Raw genomic sequence first — 20,973 nt, 5'->3', positions numbered from 1 at the left:
ATGGAATACCTGTATCATACTATCAATGCAGGTGCAGGGTTGACCTGCTCACTATAAGCAGGTTTTGCCACACCAGGCCAGTATTGGCATATCGGGGGATAACAGGCTATGTACACAACATGTGCCTGCCAAACCAGGTACACCTGTAAATGTCACTGTACAGTATTGTGGGACATGTACATCCCAAGCAATGTCCATGTGAAGGACTATCAAACACAGACATGGCATGCATTGCAAAGCTATGGCCGTACACATTGGTAACCAGGATGTCAGAGCAGATCATGCAGTACCCATCTGTGTGGGACATTGCAGACACTACACCCCTGCACTGCACACCAGTTTCGGGTGACGCAATGCCAAGGATTACTCCTAACCCAGCCTTGTACAGCCATCTTGCACAGCCAACCACTATACACCCATGAAGCAGTGCATACATGCATGCCAGTACTGGCACCTTGTGTCTGCATGTGGGTTATGATGCTCCCAACCACAGTCACTCCCAGTATAACCCTCATTGGCATACCAACAGATGTCAAACACTTTCACACGCCCTAGCCCATAGAAGCTCCAGATATCCCCTGTGGTGCATGTAGTCCTGTGCATTACTGCAGTAGTTAGGCTGTGTATTTGTGGGCCTGGCAAAGAGTGTCAATGCGTGTCCATTAGAGAGTGTGATTGTGGTGACAATGGAATCAGTTCATGTGGACAGCCATGTGTGCTACACCTAATGTATGTCTACTATATCTCTGTTGCAGATGTCACTCACCTACACACATATATGTTCTTACAGCACAGCAAAATATTGCCTTTGTGGCACATGTAGTAAAGTCATGCACATGCAATAGTAATAAGTAGTCAGTCAGGGGTTTGACCCCTGTACTGTTAGGCGTGTGGCAGATGATGCTTAGGGTTAAGTCTCCAAGCCCTTCCCTGGTGTACTTTGCCTGTCCCACCCACACACTCTCTGGTGGATGTGAAGGAGTACACCTGCTCAGCAGCAGCATGTGTATTGTAAGTGATGGACATGGTCAGGTGATGGTATCTGCACCTATTGCAGTCCTCCTCTAGCTGATTGCATGTGGAACAGCTGTGATGGTGTTTCCATAGCCATTCGCATGATAAACACAGTGCACTATCTCAGGAAAACATGTTGGTATTTGGCCATGACAGTCGCTGTGAGTGGTACCCGGATGTGGTGATTTGACATGGCATCACAGATGATATCTGGATAGACCTCAAACATTATACACAGTGGGAAATAGCCTAAAGACAGGAGGGTGATGTGCCACACATGACTACAACATGTAAGTGTAGCTATGCTGCATTGAGACTACTGCCTATTAAACATGTGTGTGGTAATGGCTATTCTGCATGTTTTAATACAGACATGACAGTACTCTGTTCATGACGGACCCCCATATGTAGGGCCATCTGTGAACTGGTCAATGTGTGCAACCATTTGTTTCCTGTGTTACACACTGAACACACATCTGTGCACAGCAGAAGCATAGTGTGAGGATTGCAGACAGTACATAATGATAGGGATGTGTTACTGCCATTGCATCCCTGACTGGACATGTGTCACATGAAACAGTGGTATGACAGACACTGTCTGGGCTTCCCAGTGACAAGCAAATAATGGGCATCTGTTTATAGCTGCGGTCACATGTCAACTACACATTATACAGATGGCATGCAGTATATATGCATGTGTTGTGCTCCCTCTGCAAATGTATACCATCTGTTGTGTTGGGTTGATGGTAATATCTATGCATACTGTTGTAGGTAATCCTGTATGCTGGTGTCTATCACTAAGCCATATGTGGGTTTAAACTGCAACACCATAGGCTGAATGGTTTGGGAGGTCCCAGCAGAACCTCATGTCCCACTTCAGCTGACCATGGCACCGGGCACTAGCATGTCTGGGGCCCAGCATTGGACATCAGCCTCTGTTGGCTCTGCACCACCTTCTGGTGGTACCACCACTGAGGATGGAGCATGTCCCCCCTGGGAGCAGGACCAGACAGGTACATGTCTGCTGTCATGTGGTCCCGGACGTGTTGCGTTGGGGCTCACTAAGGGGTTCCGAAGCCAGATACACAAGTTCAAGGGTGGAGTGCCACATTTACAGGGTGATGTTGCCCTTCCTGGACAGCCCCCAGCACTGCCTCCTTTGCAGCTGTTTAGGTGGAGTGGTGGCTGCTCATGGCTGGGGATCTCCGTCCCACAGTTCCTATGGGCTTGTGAATGCCGAACACCCATCCCTGTCTGGGGAGTATCCCCCCACATGTGTCATATATCAACCCTGTATGCTGTCTTGTCTGTGATCTTACCCTACCTATTCTCCATGGCCATACCTACACTCCTTCCCCTACATCTGACCCTCACCTACAGAAACATAAGGCCAATCGGCTCCTAAAACAACATCTGCCCTATACATAGCTGTCCATTTCACACACATGCCCACTGGACACATGTAAGCCTTGTAATATGCATCACAACATACTCCTTTTATCCTCAACCCTGTTCCTCAGGCACATGATCCTGGTATGCACATCACACCTAAATGGTCCAGGTACACGTGATGAGGATGACCCCATTGTACACGCAACACTACCGGTCCCTCTATGGTTACCCCATTTACCTTTCTCAGGATGATGATGTTGCACACAGCACCTTGCAAGAGTACTGTTCACACATTATGATTGGACAGGTACTGTTGTGTTAATGTACATTACATGCACAGAGTGATGTATATGGCCAATGTACAACTATTAGCGTGTATGAATGACACATGTCTGTCTGAGGAAGTCTTGAGATCACATAGAACAACACTACTACATAATACAGGCATCACTGGTGTTTCCCATTTCATTCGTTTGTAATGCTTTGTTACCACATGGTATGTTCCTGATATATCTCTATAATTGTATGCACCTATATGCTGGACATAAACACTCACATATACATCTACAGCATGGGATACATTCCTATACTGTTGAATGACTGTGCTGTATAATATGTTTGTGATACTGCCCATTGTCTGTATATCTGCCATGGAATATTGGTAATTCACATTAGCTGTGTGTGCAGGGTTCTGGTTCTGACCCTTGCAGAGGATGTTTATTTGCTTGCAGGGCAGAACAAGGCCATTGGATATGGAGGGATTAAGGCACATTAAAGCAGTTGGGTACGGGTGTGCATGGGTTTGCATGGTGTTAAGCACTGCTGACCTCTGGTTACAGCTTCTTACACTCAGTTAGCCTCTACATTGCTTTACCAGTGCAATACTCGCATACTGGTAGCCAAACACGCTTACAACCGCTCGCTCCCACACTTGCAAATGCACCGACATTGGTGCTTGCATCTGTCACTCACACCCCTGGGTGGGAACGAGGACCACAATATTACCTTGTGATGCCTATTACATCAGACTACATGACTATAGTATTGGGAATGGCTGCCCAGTAGGTGACGGCATGGCATTTGACTGTATGGAATCAGCGGCCTGTTCAGTGAATTAATCATATTATTTGTGTGTTCCTCATACAATCTGCTCCCATCTGGCTGATACATGGGAACCGAGACTCTTCAATACAGACAAGTATTTTTGGGTATTTTGGGTTTTGGGAGCCACATCCGTCAGCTGAGTCATGCTACCGCATAACTATCAAAGGTTTGCTACCTTTTCAATTGGTCAAGGTGGGACTTTAGGGTTAACACCGGTCCCAGGCAGTTTTGTCCTGCGAAAATAATCAAGACATAGCAAATGTCCTGAGATTACAGGACAATATTATATCCTAAGTTTCTTTAATAGTTGCATAAAACAGTTATTTTATATATGAAACTTCTATATGTTATGTGAAGTAGCATAAGCAATTCAAATGTTACTAGAATAAGCTTTTATTTGTGCAAATAAGTAAAATTCTGTACTATGCATGGCTATAGGTATGTTTTGTCCTGGAAAGTCTGACATTTCTACAGAACATGTCCCACTTTGGGCATTTGAAAAGGTGGCAACAATATATAAGGACCTTTATGTAGAGACGTCAGATTTTGCCAGTACAAAAGAGAGTACTTCACTGTTTTGCCTAAATAAAAGGTTATTCTTGTAGCATTATAGTTGCTTATACTGTTTCTTATAACATTTAGGTGTCTCAGATACAAAATAATTGTTTTATGCAACTACTACAGACAATACAGGAAATCTTTGTCCTAAATCACAGGACATTTGCCATAATTACAATTATTTTGCAGGACACAACTGCCCAAAGGGGAGTGTCCCTCGCAAAGATGGACAGGTGGTAACTCCAACCCTATTATTCTATCATCTTTCTAAGGTAGTTGGCAGAACATGCGCTTTCTCTCACTAGCAGACCTCTCATACAAATGGAGAAGAATGAGCGGTGAATCAGGGACACTGCATAACAACCTCAGGAACACATTTAATAGTTTGGTGCTATTAACCTGACACACTGACAGACCCAGAGCACATATGTATTTATACACATTGTCTGAGGTACATGCTGTTTATGACTCTTACATGTTGTCATTATTCATTATGTGTACTCCACCACCTTTCCTCCTAATATCACTAGTTCTAGGAGGGTTTAGTTGGGACTGAGTTAGATTCTGATTCGTAATCACGGACATCCCTGGTAATCGGGGACAGTTCAATGATATGGTCCCTATGTGTTCCCCCAATGGTTTACAGACTATCCAGTTGATGTGCTCTTACGGTTTGGGAGGTATGGGCATCTGCTATGCCCACATTGAAATATTACTTACATCCACGGGATGGTCCTAATATGGCTCTGCCAGCCAACACCTGCACCCCTAGGCCCATAATCGCATACCCATAGTTCCCCTACCTGCCACACCTCTACAGCACTCTTCCTTACTGTGGGCGCAGGTGGGGTATAAACACACCCCTACACACTGCCCACTCTCCCCATGTGGGACACATGCCATACGTTGTGTCAACCCATGTGTTATCAGGCTTGCACAACCTACTGGTCCGTGTACAGCTACATCCTGGTCACATCAATCTTTACAGGGCTGGGCTACAAGAACTAAATTTTTGGTGTCCCACAAGGGACATCGCTGTCCATGTTTAAAGTGTAGACCTTATAGATCTCTCCCACTGGTAGTTTCCTGCCGGTGGTCTGGGAAGCAGTGGTGTATTTACCTTTATTGCATGTCTGTATGTCTCACCGGCCAAGCTGGGGAGGGTGGGAGGTAGATGTTTGTTTATTGGACCTCCTACCAACATATGCCTGGACTGAACATATGTTACCCATAACTGCTGTATCATATCCTAGGTATATACATGTGTATATTTACTGTAACATATATATATATGTTTACATTAATATATACAGATATATCTGCATTTGTATGCATACATGTATATTCATATCTTGCTGTATATATATATATATATATATATATATATATATATATATATATATCTGATCTAACAACATATGGGTCTATGGTTGTCTGCATATGTGTAGAGTCATATGTGGGTATGTATCTGTATTCTTTCTCTGCATGTATACATTCATACTACGGTGAGGGAGAAGCATATCTCTATCTTGCTATGGGTACATTTACACACAAATAGCTCCACTTATATATGTCTACATCTGGTTATTCTGTTCCATGCCATATAGATTACACTTTGCTTTAGTGGGTCTCGCAATGGGTGTGGCTGCTCATTGGGCGACGCCTCAGTCCAATGAACATATTCTCTTGCATCCCTAGGGCTGTCCATACTGGCCAACATCAGCCAACATCAGCACACCTAGACCCATAAGTAGCTAGCCATAATTCCCCCACCCTCGCCTTCTCGACAGCACCCATCCTTACTCTGGGACCTGGTGGGTTCTGGACACAGCACTAAACACTGCCCACTCTCCACTTCAAGGGACCCATTTCATACAATTGTCTTGGCCTATGGGTAATCTGTGTTACCCACCCTTGTATTCTGAGTCTGTATACACCATGGACAAAATGGATGCTATATTGCATTCCTATGGTTTAGCCAATTTTTGGGGTGTCCCGCAAGGGACTCTCCAGTATGTGTTCCATGATTAGAATCCATGGGTTTACTGTGCCCCCCCTGGGTGTATTCTGCCTGTAGTCTGTGGAGCAGTGGACACTTTACATTGCTTGCATGTATAGTTCCCTTGTTCGGCTGTAGGGGGGTGAAAGAGCATGCTGCATGTGTCATGTGTCGTGCCTGGGCTCCTCACTGCCATTGCCATAGACTGTGAACAAATGTCATTCCTGTGTGCCTTTTCCTGTATATCTGTATATATCTACGCAAACACACACACACACACATATATATATATATATATATATATATATATATATATATATATATATATATATATATATATATGTACATATATATGTGTGTGTGTGTGTGTGTGTGTATATATATATATATATATATATATATATATATATATATATATATATATATATATATATAGACCATATATGTATATATGTGTGTGTGTGTGTGTGTATGAGTGTATATATATATATATATATATATATATATATATATATATATATATATATCAGAATATATATACATCTATGTGTCTGTAAACCAATACATTCCCCGCTCATACACACTTACACATGCGTAATGGTGTTTATATATGCTTCACCAGCATACTAGTGCCTTATTCATTATGACACCGACACTTCACTCCAGTTATCTTGTAATCGGTATTTAGCACATTATACAGCAGTCAGATGTCACAATATGTTCATGTACGGATTACCGATGGTAATTGGAATGTGATACAGTGTGATTCGTCCTGTCCCTCTTCTGCACAGCCTATTATTCCATCTACTGTCGATGTTTGTATGTGTAATATACAACTTATAAAAATCTGTATAAAAAAAAATCTACTAAAAGGAAGAAAAAATCTTACTTTACATAAAAACTCTTCTATTTAGAATAAAGTATAAAAATTATTAATAACTTATACAAACAATATATAAATAAATATTTAATATATCTATGCACAATAAAGGAGTCACTGGTAACATCTAACAGCCTATGATGTACTACATCAGGTGGTACTAACTTGTGATAACCTATTAAAGCCTCCCTCTCTGCCTTTTAACTAATACTGGCTTCAAGCTGACTGCATTATTCAAACCAGGGGGTACATCCGCCTGGAGCCTAATAATCCACTCTAGTTCTCTCAGCTCCAAAAAATTATTAATGTCACCCTTCCTTAAACTCACTTCCATTTTACTTAATACCCTAAACTTAAATATATGTCTTTCACCTTTTTCCATGGCATGCTTACTCAGAGCATTTGTCGATACTTTTCTTCTTACTTCAGATTTAGTATTAGTTAAAAGGCAGAGAGAGAGGCTTTAATAGGTTATCACAAGTTAGTACCACCTGATGTAGTACATCATAGGCTGTTAGATGTTACCAGTGACTCCTTTTTTGTGTATAGATATATTAAATATTTATTTATATATTGTTTGTATAAGTTATTAATAATTTTTATACTTTATTCTAAATAGAAGAGTTTTTATGTAAAGTAAGATTTTTTCTTCCTTTTAGTAGATTTTTTTTATATAGATTTTTATGAGATGTTTGTATGTGCACATTCCTATTATTTATGTCACCATATGGAATGCATGTGTTACAGAGAATGTACTTCAACATATTGTTGTCTGCATGTGTGTGTGCAGGTTCCATTTAGAATCTCGAAAAACTGAAATACCGAATTTCAGTTTTCTGAGATTCTAATCCCGAATGCTCGGAATCACGAAACACCAGAAGCGCGAAATTCAAAATCTCGAAGTTCGGAGCTTCTGATGTTGCGGTGTATGAATGGATGTAAGTGCAGGTAAGTTTGTATGAGTGTGTAGGTTATGTGCTGTAGTGTATGTTAGTGTGTGTTTTGGTTGTGATGTGTGCGTGCAAGGGGCTGTGAAATGTGTGGGTGTGAGTTGCCTTTGTGTGTGTGATTGTGCAGTGTTGGAGTTAGAATATGTAAGTAGGGGGGTGTGGGGGGCAGAGCCCCCCACATGGGGGTGTGCAGGGGGGCAAAGCCCCCTTGCTTGTTTCTAGTGTAGGTTAGTTTTGTTTCTGTGTGAGGGGCAGTTGTGTGTATGTGAGTGTTTGTATGTAAGTGTCGGGATTTTGAATTTCACGATTATGGACATTCGGGATTGTGGTGTTTTGGCTTTATGATCTAGATATTCTGACATTCAGTATTTCACAATTTCGAGATTATAAAGTGAACCCGTGTATGCATATATATACCTATTACGAACTACCTGACCTCCACGGGACGGTCCATTAGAACCGGGCCATCCAACCCTGGCATGCCTGGATCCACAATTGCATACCCATAGTTCTTCCACCCCACCCATGTTGAATTTACATGCGTAACATCCATTATCCACTTGTTATTGCAGCCATGACACACCTTTACACATTGCCCTCTCCAGAGCGTTTGGGGCCCAACACATATTGTGTCCCGCCTCGTGTATTCAGAGGCTCTCCCACCATGTAATATTTGCACATACGTGCCTTTCCTGGGTTTATGGATTACAGCCATTTGCGCTTTACAATTTTTGGTGGTCCCAGCATGGACTACATTCCATCTGTGTGTAAAGTAGACTTAGCAATTCAACAATGTTACTCCCACTGGTAAAACCCTGCCTGTGGTGTGAGTAGTGGTGCTCTGCTCACTCCTGGGCAGCTTTTTATGACATATGCTGACAGCACTATATAATACCATATTTGCTCTTGATTCTCTTCACATCCCTTGTGTATGCTTTATTGGTACGACATTCATTCTTCATATATATATATATATATATATATATATATATATATATATACTTCATGTATATAAATATATATCTATACACACATATATATGTGTGTGTGTGTGTGTGTGTGTGTGTGTGTGTGTGTGTGTGTATATATATATATATATATATATATATATATATATATATTAAATCTGTTGTTGTTGTGTCTTTCGGCTTTTCATGGTTAGGGGTCGCCACAGCAGAACTCCAGTCCGCTAATGATTGGCAGTAGATTTTTATGTGCTGAGTTGCCAGCTCTGATGCACAACCTTCAACGAAGATACGCCCATTCACACATGTCTCCACACAGAAGAAGCTCTAGCTGAGAATTGAACAGGACAACGTCTAACTGTGAGGTGACAACGCTAACGCAGCACCACCACCACAGATTTTTTTATATATATATCAAATCTGTACATACAAAAATACATTTCCTGTGCTGGGAGCTGCTTACACCCATGCAGGCGCACTTGCCTATGCTTACTGTGTGTTACATATGTTTACTGCCACTTATTTGTGCTTACCTGTGCCTTATTCATTATGACAGTACCACTTTGATTGAAGGGATCTGGTTAATAGTCCCATGCAACACACATGTTCACTTTTACATGTTTAAATGTCAGCTTTAGAGCAGAGCGACATTCATTCCACAAGAAAAATGATATGTGCTATAGTCGAACTTGAACTGTGAATGCCTGTTCGTTAGGCAGATGCTCTAACCACTACACTATTGATATTCTGCTTCATTTATATGTATACCCATGGTTCATAGTTACCCAAACACACGCCTCAACACTTCACTTACACAGCAGGCATCCATTCTCCTGTTGAGAAAACCGCACTACTACACATTCGTCATTCCTACTGCTCTGGACCCGTGCCGCATGTTGACTCACTCCGAGTATATTCAGACCTCCAAAGCCTATAGTCCTGGCACATAGGGTGTTTGATTGTCAAGGTGTTTATGTGGTCATCTGGGTTTAGGCTTGTCCGATTGGGGACTGGGACAGCCCTGTACCTGTTTGAAAGTCAGATTTAGCACATGGACAAGGTTACTCCCACTGTTAGCATCCTACCTGTGGTTTAAGACTCAGGGATTTTGGTCACTTCTGGCCAGCGTGATATATCAGCACTAGATAATACGGGTGTTCCTCTGCTATATTCCTTTGCATTCGTTATGAATGCTTTCTTGTTTCCTATATATATATATATATATATATATATATATATATATATATATATATATATATATATATATATGTATATAGTTGCCACCCTTTCAAATGGCCAAAGTGGGACATATTTGGTATTAACGTCAAGATTTTGCAGGCTGACACATACCCGCAGCCAGTACAAAGGATAGAACCTCACTTTTATGCCTAATTGACAGCTTATTCTTGTAGCATTTTAGTTGCTTATTCAGTGTCTTATGACATTTAGGTGTTTCAGATACAGAATAACTGTTTTATGCAACTATTATATAAATATAGGACATATTTTTGTCATTAAATCTCAGGACATCTGCCATTTGACACTAACTGTACAGTACACAACTGCCCAAAGAGGGACTGTCCCTTTGTCCCTTGCAAAGTGGGACAGGTGGTTACCCTATATGTATATATATGTATATATATATATATATATATATATATATATATATATATATACATGTGTACGTGCACATGCATACACATCTATATGATTTAATTACTTTGATCATACTGTTGAATGACTGTGCTGTCTGCTATGTTTGTGATAACATCGATGTTAGGTATAACTGCTGTGGCGGAACAAGGGCCGTTGGACAAAGGGTGAGTACAACACTTTTCAGCTGCGGTTTTTCATTTAACCGCCGATTCACATCACGCAAAATCCTTCTACATTCTTACTGTGATACATCACCCCAGTTCACATTTCATTGGTATTATATCATTATACAGCATAAAATTAGCAAGATATGCTCGTATACGGATTACGCGTCATAAATGGTGTGTGCTGCAGTCGAACCGGCAATGTCTGCTCGTTAGTCGGATGCTCTAATCACTACACTATTGGTGTTCTGCTTCATTTATATGTATACCCATGGTTCATAGTTACCCGAACACATGCCTCAACACTTCACTAACACAGCAGGCATCCATTTTCCTGTTGGGAAACCAGACTACTACACATGCGCCATTCCCTACTGCTCTGGACCTGGGCCGCATGTTGACTCACTCAATGTATATTCAGACCTCCAAAGCCTATAGTCCTGGCACATTTGTGTATTTGATTGTCAGGGTGTTCATGTGGTCATCTGTGTTTAGTCTTGTCTGACTGGGGACCAGGACTGTACCCTGTACCTAGATGAAAGTCAGACTTAGCACGAGGACATAGTTAGTTCCACTTTTAGCATCCTACCTGTGTTTGGGGATGCAGAGGTGTGCTCACCTCTGGCCAACCTGATATAACAGCACTAAATATTGCTAAATAAGTATTGAATGGAACTATTACATAAAATATGGGACATAATTATGTCCTACAATCGCAGGACATTTAACATGTCTAATGGTTTTGGTATGGACACAACTGCCCAGAGGGGGACTGTCCCTCACAATGTGGGAGATGTGGTAACCCTAACCATTGGGCTTGGCTTAGCAAATGGCAGCGGTGTGTTAAGACGCTGTGTTTCGCTTCCACTTGGTATAACAATCAACACTACAATGGAATACGGACACAGGGTTTTAAATGTCATTTGTTCGAAGGACGGGGACTCAATATTCAGCTACATGCCTTTGTGTTTACTTTTTATTTTGGTGTTCGCAAAACTGTCTTGTATGCTTTGCATACATTTCCATATCCACCGACACTGATAGGAATGATTATTATTAGAGGCAGGCTGTACTAGTCAGCATTTTAGGTTGCTCGTCTGCAGCTGACATGTTCACGCCTCCGTGCAGCACTTAGACACGCCCCCTGCACTCGCGCACGTTTCCTATGCATGTGGATGTTGCGGCAGTGCACCTTCATTAATATGCATGTGGTGCTGCTGTGCCATCTCTACGCCACAGTCGGTGCAAGGCTAACGCCGTCCTTGCACTGAGCTTCATGAATCCCGGGGAGAGTGTTTCTAAAGTTCTTAGAATATCATGCCTGGCTGCTACCCATAATTTTGATGTCATTGCTCTCACTGAAACCTGGCTTAAACCTTGCATTGATACTAATATATATGTCCTATCAGATTATAATACCATTTGAGATGATAACAAGAAAGAAGGGAGTGTAGCTCTTATGAAGTCAAGTCTCCTAACTTTTATACAAAGTCATATAATTTAACCATTTTATCTACTGCAGAAACCCTACTCTGTTGCTTAAAAGTTAACCAAAACAAATCAATCTGTCTGGGTACTCTGTACATTCCCCCAAGCAATGATATCTCTACAATGGAAGACACCTTGCGTTGGATATTATCCAATGTCAGCCAAGAAACCCTCATCTTTGGTGACTTTAAGCATGACTGGAATATACTCAGTCAAAACACTGCTTAAACTTCAATCAACCTATTTCAGTTTACACAATTAATCAACTCTCCCATCAGATTAACTAAAACTACCAATAAAGTTCTTGCCCTGAACTGTATCCTAACCAACTCCTCATCTTAAAAAACAGCACACGGTATCCTTCTGGACACATTAAGCAATCAACATGCCACTTTTTCTACTATCATATTTTATTTACATTAGAAATCTTACAAACATTGACCTTAATATCTTCATCTCTTCATTATCAGATATTAATTAGACTACACTCAAACATCTTCTACCAGACCAAACAGTTCTCACCTTTAATACCATCTTCCTTAACATGCTTAATAGCCATGTCACAGTTAGAAAGGACATATTTAAACCTAATCTAAATCATTGCCTAAAATCACAGGTCAAATGTTTCCTGAGATAATGAGACAATGCTTGGAAAATACAGCATATAAACAAACATTGTTTTGTATTCCAGTCTTACTTGAAACTCCACAATCTCTCCATAAAACACATCCTACTCAATAAAAAAAATTGCTACACTTCTCTACAGGACTCAAAGATTTAATCCTATGTTATTTGGACTTCCATTAACAATTTTCTTAAACCTGGGCTAATGTCTCCACTTAATCTATTTCCCCATCTGACTAACCAAGATTCAGCTTTCATTTTATTAGCACTGCTCTTGCTCTCACACTAACTAATCTTCAGTGTTTCACATCACAACGAGCATTGCTCACATAGCTCAGGCCCTATACTATAGCTCCTACACCCTACAAAGAGCATGAGAAGATAGCGGTTTAGGACTTGACTGGACAAGTTAGGCAGCAAAACTGGAGTAGCCACAAGACTGAATAAAGAAATAATATTTATAATAAGTGATGCACTCTGGTGTAGATTGACTTACATTAGCCATTTACTCTGTGATTAAGGGAATAATAAAGTGCTCCATTATGGAAGAATTGTTTTCTTCCTTGCATGTCTTTATAAACTGAATGCTTTGAACTGATCTTGTTTGGCCTAACAGGCTAAATGGAAACCTTAGAGATTAAGGTATAGTGCTCAGCAAATATAGGAAGAATAAGATAATCTCCATACCATGAGTGTGCAGTGAACGCAATTCTAACCAACTATCTTGCCGTTGTTAGACATGTAGAGGATGAAATAGCAAAAGGCCCAGGGGACAAAACTGATAAACAACTGCTATTCTGAAAAAGTTTAGGTTACCACCAGTGACATATTCTATCCACCTTCTTGAAATCCTTGTTGCAGTTATGTCAGCACTGACACTGATTAGCAGGATACTTCCTTTTTATATAGTTATACCTCTCTGCCTCCCAACAATCAGCACCTCCATCAGACTAGCTTTGTATCAATTCATTGCCGAAAACACAAAAACCCGAAAAACAGAGTATGAATACACACCAATCAGCCAGTACTTCACCAGTAATTCCTTTATTACTCCAGCGATCTGGTACCTCGGCAGTTCACCTTCAAGGATCACATTTTAGTCCACCATGGCAATACATTTTTATACCTTTTGATTAGAAACAATTAATTAATTAATCAAATAAAGTTTCAATTAAATAAAGGAATAAGCATTATTTAAAGTGACCTTAGAAAAAAACATTTTCAAAATTCATTAGTTTTATATAAAGTTTTCTATGCATATAAATTAATAAATATTGAACATATTGAAAAAATATTCTTTAACAAACAAATAAATATTAAAATATATGTTTTATATGAATTATGTATATATATAAAAATAAATAATAATATCATATAATAATGCTGAAAATAATTTTAAATACCCAATTCCTGATTTAAACCATTTGGTTTTAAGGTATTAAATTTTAATATCATTCTAGTTTCTAACTCTAATAATTTATTTACTATATTGTCTCCCCTTTGAGCAAAAGGTTTCCCCAAAACACTAAATCTTAAAGTATCAGGGCAGCCACTATGTTTTTCAGTGAAATGTTTCGCAACTGGACTGAATTCATTAGAATTTCTTATATCTTTCAAATGTTCCAGTATTCTTATTCTTACCATCCTCTTAGTTTGTCCTATATACCAGGTGTTAATACAGGAACACCCCAATATATATACAACACTAGTTGATTTACAATTAAAGTAATGTCTGGAAATATGGTTTACCTTGTTTATAGATTTCACATTAATAACTCTATCACATACACTACAAGAACCACAAACAAAAGTGCCCACCTTAACAGAAATAGGTCTCTCCAAATATAATAAATTAATATTTAATATTTCTTTTAGATTTTTTCCTCTCTTATAAGAAAAAGTTACAAAATGTGGAAATAATTGGCCTATGGATTCATCATCACATATTAGATACCAACATTTTTTAACCAATGATACAAGTTTGTTAGAAAAAGTTGTAAATTTGGTTACAAAAAATATTTTTTCAGTATCTTCACTGGTTTCATCCATTTTCATAGGCTTATTGATATTACCCACTAAACTTGGTTGCATGGAGCCTTTTCCAATGATGCTATCCCAGCATCTTAACAAATGATTTGGATTATATCCTCTGTCCAATAATTTCAAATATACTTTATTAAGTTCATTTTCCACTTCAAAATCTATGCTAGTATGGTTATGGATTCTTTTAAACTCCCCATGTGGTAATGCTTTTAGTAAATGTGGGGGATGCATACTAGTTGCATGCAGAAACATATTCACTGAAGTATGCTTTCTAAAAGGTCTGAATTCTATCCTGTTATCACATTCAAATAGAGTCACATCAAGAAAATTAATTTCATTTCTGTTGACCTCATATGAAAAAGTGAGATTTTGTTCATTATTATTCAATATCTCAAAAAACTCAAAGAATTCAAACATATCCCCCTTACAAATAAAGATCAAATCATCAATAAAACGTTTGCACAAAACCACATTATTTTTAAAAAAATCAGTTGGATAAATAAACTTTTTTTTCAAAAGAATCCATATAAATCACAGCATAGGATGATGCATAAGCTGCACCCATTGCAGTACCCTTCACTTGTAAAAAGTATTCTTTGTTGAACAGAAAATAACCATGAGTCAAACAAAATTCCAATAAACCAGTCAAAAAACTGGTTCTAGGTCCCTCACCTAACATACTGGATATAGATTCAAGTCCCCATTTGGTCTCAATATTAGTATATAAAGACTTTACATCAATAGTGGCCCAATAATACTCATGATTCCAAGGAATTTTCACAACCTCATTAATGAGATCCTGTGTGTTGGAAATATGAGCATTTACTCTATTTAAATATGCCTTAAGTTGAAAATCCAAAAACAAGTATCAATTCATTGTCCAGAGAATAATAGCTGTCTGCTGCCACAGGCAAGAGCCAACCAGAGAGAGAGAGAAAGAGAAAGAGCGTCATCATTCAGGCAGGGATAAAGGCTGCTTGTGTCCTGCTTTTGTGTTTCAGCTGTACTATGGGAATAGCAAAAGAACTGTGCCACTAGTCTTAGGGTCTGATACCCCCCCAAAGAATGTGGTTCAGACTCTCATTCTAGGCAAGCAATCTACCCAATATCCCATTCCTAGTAGCAATGTCTTTTATAAATTGAAGATCAGGCTTGTTTCCAAAGCTCAACCCTAGCCTACAGATGCTGACATGCACACCCATCACAAAGCCTGCCTAGACTCATGCATGCTTCCTCTCATGTACCATGAAAGCTGCTGTTAGTACTTTGGCAAGTACACATCCTCAGTGACATGCTGCATTCCACCCCCTCCTACATGGAAAAGCATTGCTGCTGTAGTGATTGGGCAACCTTTGTCCCACAAGCATAAGCAAAACACCCATCCTCTTTTGTGGACTCCTCCATCACCCAGACTATTAATGAAACCCAGGTTGCCTCACTGCAGTAAGAGTTTAAAGCCTCTGTCTCATCGATCTGCCATAAAAAAGTAGTAGCTGATTTTGCACAAAATGAAGTTGCTTTCCTTATGTCAATACTGATGTCCATAACTCACCCAGATTCTGTTGAGAGTCTTAATACAGGAATTAGTATACTGGATAGTAAGATCTATCACAGACATGTTCAGCTTCACTTTGTCTGCTTCTGCTAGAGCTAGCATTAGAGCAGATCCTGATGAGGATACAGATAAGGCCAAAAGCATCATATTAGAGGTATCTGAATATACTCTAAAATATATCATAAAAATGCTTCTTTTACTTTACAATTTAGAAACGACTGTGTAACTAATAAAATGAGAATTTTTGAACATATATTATTGATTTCATGATCCAGCTCTTTAATAGACAATAGAAAAACAGCAATAAAATTATTATTTTCTTACTATAGTAATTTTGAAACAAAAATGGTATACATGTGCTAGCAATCTTTTTATTTTTAATTTTGTTTTATTATTTTTATTCTATGCCTTTACAGACCAGGTTTGTCCCACTATGCCAGCCGCCTTTTCTGTAAGAATACCAAAGGTGGTATTTACAATAACTAGGCATAGTTTGGCCAGGACATCAGGAAACCTCCTTTACTCTTTTCAATAGATGCTGTGAGATATTTTACATCCACCTGAGCTGCCACCAAATCAGGCAGATGAGACCTTCATTTAATGTCTTGTCTGAAAAATGGCATAGTCAGGAATGTAGCAGTCACCTATGTTATATTATACTGCAGTAAAAACCCGAACTCCACAAACAAACTAGTAAAACAAAACAACACATCCGGCCTGGAGTGAACTTTTTTAATCACAAAATTTGAAGCGCTTTTCGGCTTACCAGTAGTTAGCCTTCCTCAGAATAAATAAGCATACAACTTGGATCCTTATAAAGTAAAAAAGGTGCCAAAATTCAAATAATTATTCAATGATTAGATAATTAAAAAACTTTTTATCAAAAAGCTTAAAGTTTTAACATTTAAAGTGCACGTGGATAGTTTCTTCTAGGCAAAAATACACATATCCTTGATTGATGTTAAATAAGAAATAAAAATAAAAAATGAAATAAAAACTTCATCCATTTAAAATAGATCAATTCACAATTCCTTATTGTAAAGTCGTATATATGTCAGTGGTGTTATCTCTCTAAACTTTTAAGTTTCAAAAGGACGCCAATTGAAAGGGCATCATTAAGGCCAGGAAACCTTCCTGCGTCTAATTTGACTTGCCATTTTAGTTCTAATTCTAATAGTTTTAAAGGGAATGGACAACCTCTAAAATTATGCTCTATGTTATCGATGACGATAAACTTAAAGGAATGGTCGGAATAATGGTTGATATGTTTGGCTAACGCATTGTCAGCTTTCTTGTGGGTGACAGCGTACATATGTTCATATACCCTGTCTCTGAGTCTACGCTCAGTTTTTCCCACATAGAAGGCAGGACAAAGAGTACACTTGGCCAAATAGACTATTCCTCTAGAGTTACAATTATATTTGTTGGAAAGTTTATATTTGACATCATTTATCGTGAAAAAGTTGTAAACGTAAATGTGTCTACACATGTTGCATGCTTCACATTTAGTAATACCTATCAACCTATTCGTTAAATAGTTCTTATATTTTAACCTATCTTTTAAGTTACGGCCACGTTTAAAGATGACGCTAGGTCCATATCCAATTTTATCTAGTAAATTGATATTGGTTCTAAATAAGTTCCAATTCTTCTTTAAAATGTTTATACAAAAAGAACTTAATTTGACATAAGTAGTGATGAAACTGTTGTTCTTTTTTGTGTTAATGTTACTACTAATAATTTGTTGTCCTTCACATTCATTATTATTAAAGTTGTCCCCGGTCATAATGTTGGAACTAAGGGTTGTTTTAATAGCCAATAAAGGTTCGAAGATTTTATTTTCTCTCTTTAATTTCACCTCGGCTATAATTTCATCTAAGAGCTCCATCGGGTACTCTTTTTGGATAAAAGTTTTCTTTAAAAACTGGCATTCCTCTTCAAATTCAGAATCAAGAGTAACTATCCGGGCCGCTCTTACTAATTGCCCTTTTATGACCGCTCTCTTTTGATGTAGAGGGTGACAACTTGAAAAGTGAAGGAAAGTGTTCGAATAGGTAGCTTTACGAAAAATTCTGGCTGAGTAACTATTAAGTTCAATATTTTTAGATAGAAGTACATCTAAATATGAAATTGAATAGTTACTGAAAGTATAAGTGAATTTTAAAAACTCAGTGGAGGTGTTGAACGCATCAACTAACTGTGAAGCTGTTTGATCATTGCCTTTTATCAAGATAAAGATGTCAACAAGGTATCAAGTATAGAAAACCACTTTGTCTAAATATAAATTTAGTTTGAAAACAAAGTCTGATTCCCAAAAGGCCATCACTAAATTTGCCACAGTTGCTCCACACGGGGAACCCATAGCCACACCTACTTTTTGTACATAGAATGTTTTATCAAATATGAAAAAGTTACTAGAGAGGACAAGGTCTAAAAGTTCAGATACTAAAGAAATGTCTGATTTTGGAACATTATGCTTATGCATCATATGTGCCACCCATTCTGTAGCAACAAGGTGATGAATACAGGTGTACAAATCTTTGACATTGATGGTTAAGAAGTTGGAATTAGCATCAAAATCTAGTGTGTTGATATGCTTCAAAAAAGACCATGAGTCTTTACAGATTTGTTTCTCACCTGCTACTACTTTTTGTAGAAAGGTGTCTATAACTTTAGCACAGACATATAACAGTGATCCTCGTCCATCTACCAATGGTCTCATTGGTGGATTGTATAAATCTTTATGGATTTTATGGATCCCAAAGAGACTCGGGTAGATGGGGAAGGAAGTGGTCATATAATTCAAGGCATTCTGTTCAATGCATCCCTCTATGAACAAATCGTTAATACATGACTCCACCAAGTTATATGCCTTGTTCACTTCAGATCTAGAACTCAATGCATAAGATTCATTTTTTAAAAGAGTAGTCATCCTTAAATTATAGTCATCTATGTCAAAAACTACGATACCACCACCTTTGTCAGGCTTACATAGTCTGATCTTCTGTGAGTGGACGAATTTAATTAAATCAAATTCTTTAGAGTTAGCTGTGTTGTAAAGCTTTTCGTTAGCTAAAGATCTAAAGTCCAACTCACAGACAGATTCAAACATTTGTATAGCAGGATGAAGTGGTAGATTGAATGTGCTAGGAATGTGGAACAATGGAGGGGTTCCTGAACTATTTGTATCCCCAAATAAGAGTTGGAAATTCAACTTTCTCGTATACAGTTTGAGATCTAAAATTGTTGAAGTAAGATCAATTTTGGTATGGGGGATGTATGTTTGACCCTTGGATAATAATTCAACCAACTCTTGAGGTAGTGGGCAAGAAGAGAAATTATACACTTTAAAATCGCCATTATGGTTAGTTAGAATCGTGGGCCCATCAAGGCCTGTGACATCACTAGTTTCTTCAAAAAGGCTACCTTCACAATTAATATCAAAACTGTTCAAAGAGAAGTCTGAAATGTCTAAGGAGGGATGCTCGGTGTCAACCAAATCAATGTTTTCACCGGGTTCCTCCTCAACTAAAAATTTTTAGACCTGTTAACCTTAGGATTTGTGTTAAAATTATGGACAGGTCTTTGTTGTTTTGGCCTAGCCCCATTGGAATCTTGGTGTGGGCCACTACTAATAGGTGGAGCAGTGTTATTATTAGTTCTTGTATACGGATTGTAATTGGCTCTAGAATTATTCTGGAGCCTTTCACTTCTTCTTAAAGGTGGAAATTCTGTATCGTCATTTAAGTAGTTGTCATCAAGCCCAGTGGAGTCAGTGATAGTATCATTGGTGCCTGAAACCCTTTGGTTACTCGGCTCAGTCACTGGGCCAATTTTTTGACTACTATTTTTAGTAGTGAAACGTTGCCAAGATTGCGCTGGAGAGGGCACAGGATACGCTGTATCGTCATTGTAAGCTTTAATGTCTCTTTCAAGTTTCTTGCTTTTATTTAGCTGAAGCTTGAACATATATTTGTCTATACTTGTTAATGTCCTAGAATAATCGTACTTGTACCTATTGAACTCCGGATCACTAGTAACCATCATATCAAGTACTAAGATGGTTTCAGTCAACTCATTTACCAAAATAGAATAATGTTTAGCCATGAGATTAAGCAGTTCAGCTCCCTGGCGGTCAAATAGTTTGATCAATTCATTATAAAATGGAGAACCTTTCACTAGACCTGTAGGATTCTGAGTCCTACGTAGCCCTTTAGGTGCCACTTTTAATTTCAAACATTCTTTGAAATAAGCGATTTCAAGCTGCGTCTTTTTTAACTTAAACAAATGGTTATCAAGAGATTTGAGATTACTCACAATATCCGATGTTGCATTTTTGTCTTGAACCAAACCATCAGTATTGTTGGTGGATACAGCGTAACCTACTGTGTCCCTTCCAAACACGAAGGTGTCTTTGATTAATGAAGACATAGTAGGTGAATTATTTGTTGAGTTGTTATTCGTGGTACAGTGTCCTAGAGAGATTGATAGTGGTGGATTAATTGACGAAACACCTTGTCGAGTGGAGACGCCAGGTTGCGTCTGCGTAGTCGAGCCCTCCAGTCTGGCAGCGTGTGGCAT

The 20,973-nt window shown here is 38.7% G+C and overlaps 1 protein-coding gene across 2 annotated transcripts in view; it reads left to right on the top strand.

Annotated features, from left to right (window-relative positions):
* ITIH2 (inter-alpha-trypsin inhibitor heavy chain 2) overlaps positions 1-20,973 on the top strand; it is a 519,026-nt gene that overhangs the window by 283,301 nt on the left and 214,752 nt on the right. The window lies entirely within an intron of this gene.

Source organism: Protopterus annectens, chromosome 11.part0, assembly GCF_019279795.1.
Source record: "Protopterus annectens isolate FY-2018-M chromosome 11.part0, PAN1.0, whole genome shotgun sequence".
Lineage (NCBI taxonomy): Eukaryota > Metazoa > Chordata > Ceratodontiformes > Protopteridae > Protopterus > Protopterus annectens.
The sequence above is the reverse complement of the archived record's forward strand: the minus strand, read 5'-3'. Positions and strand labels throughout refer to the sequence as shown.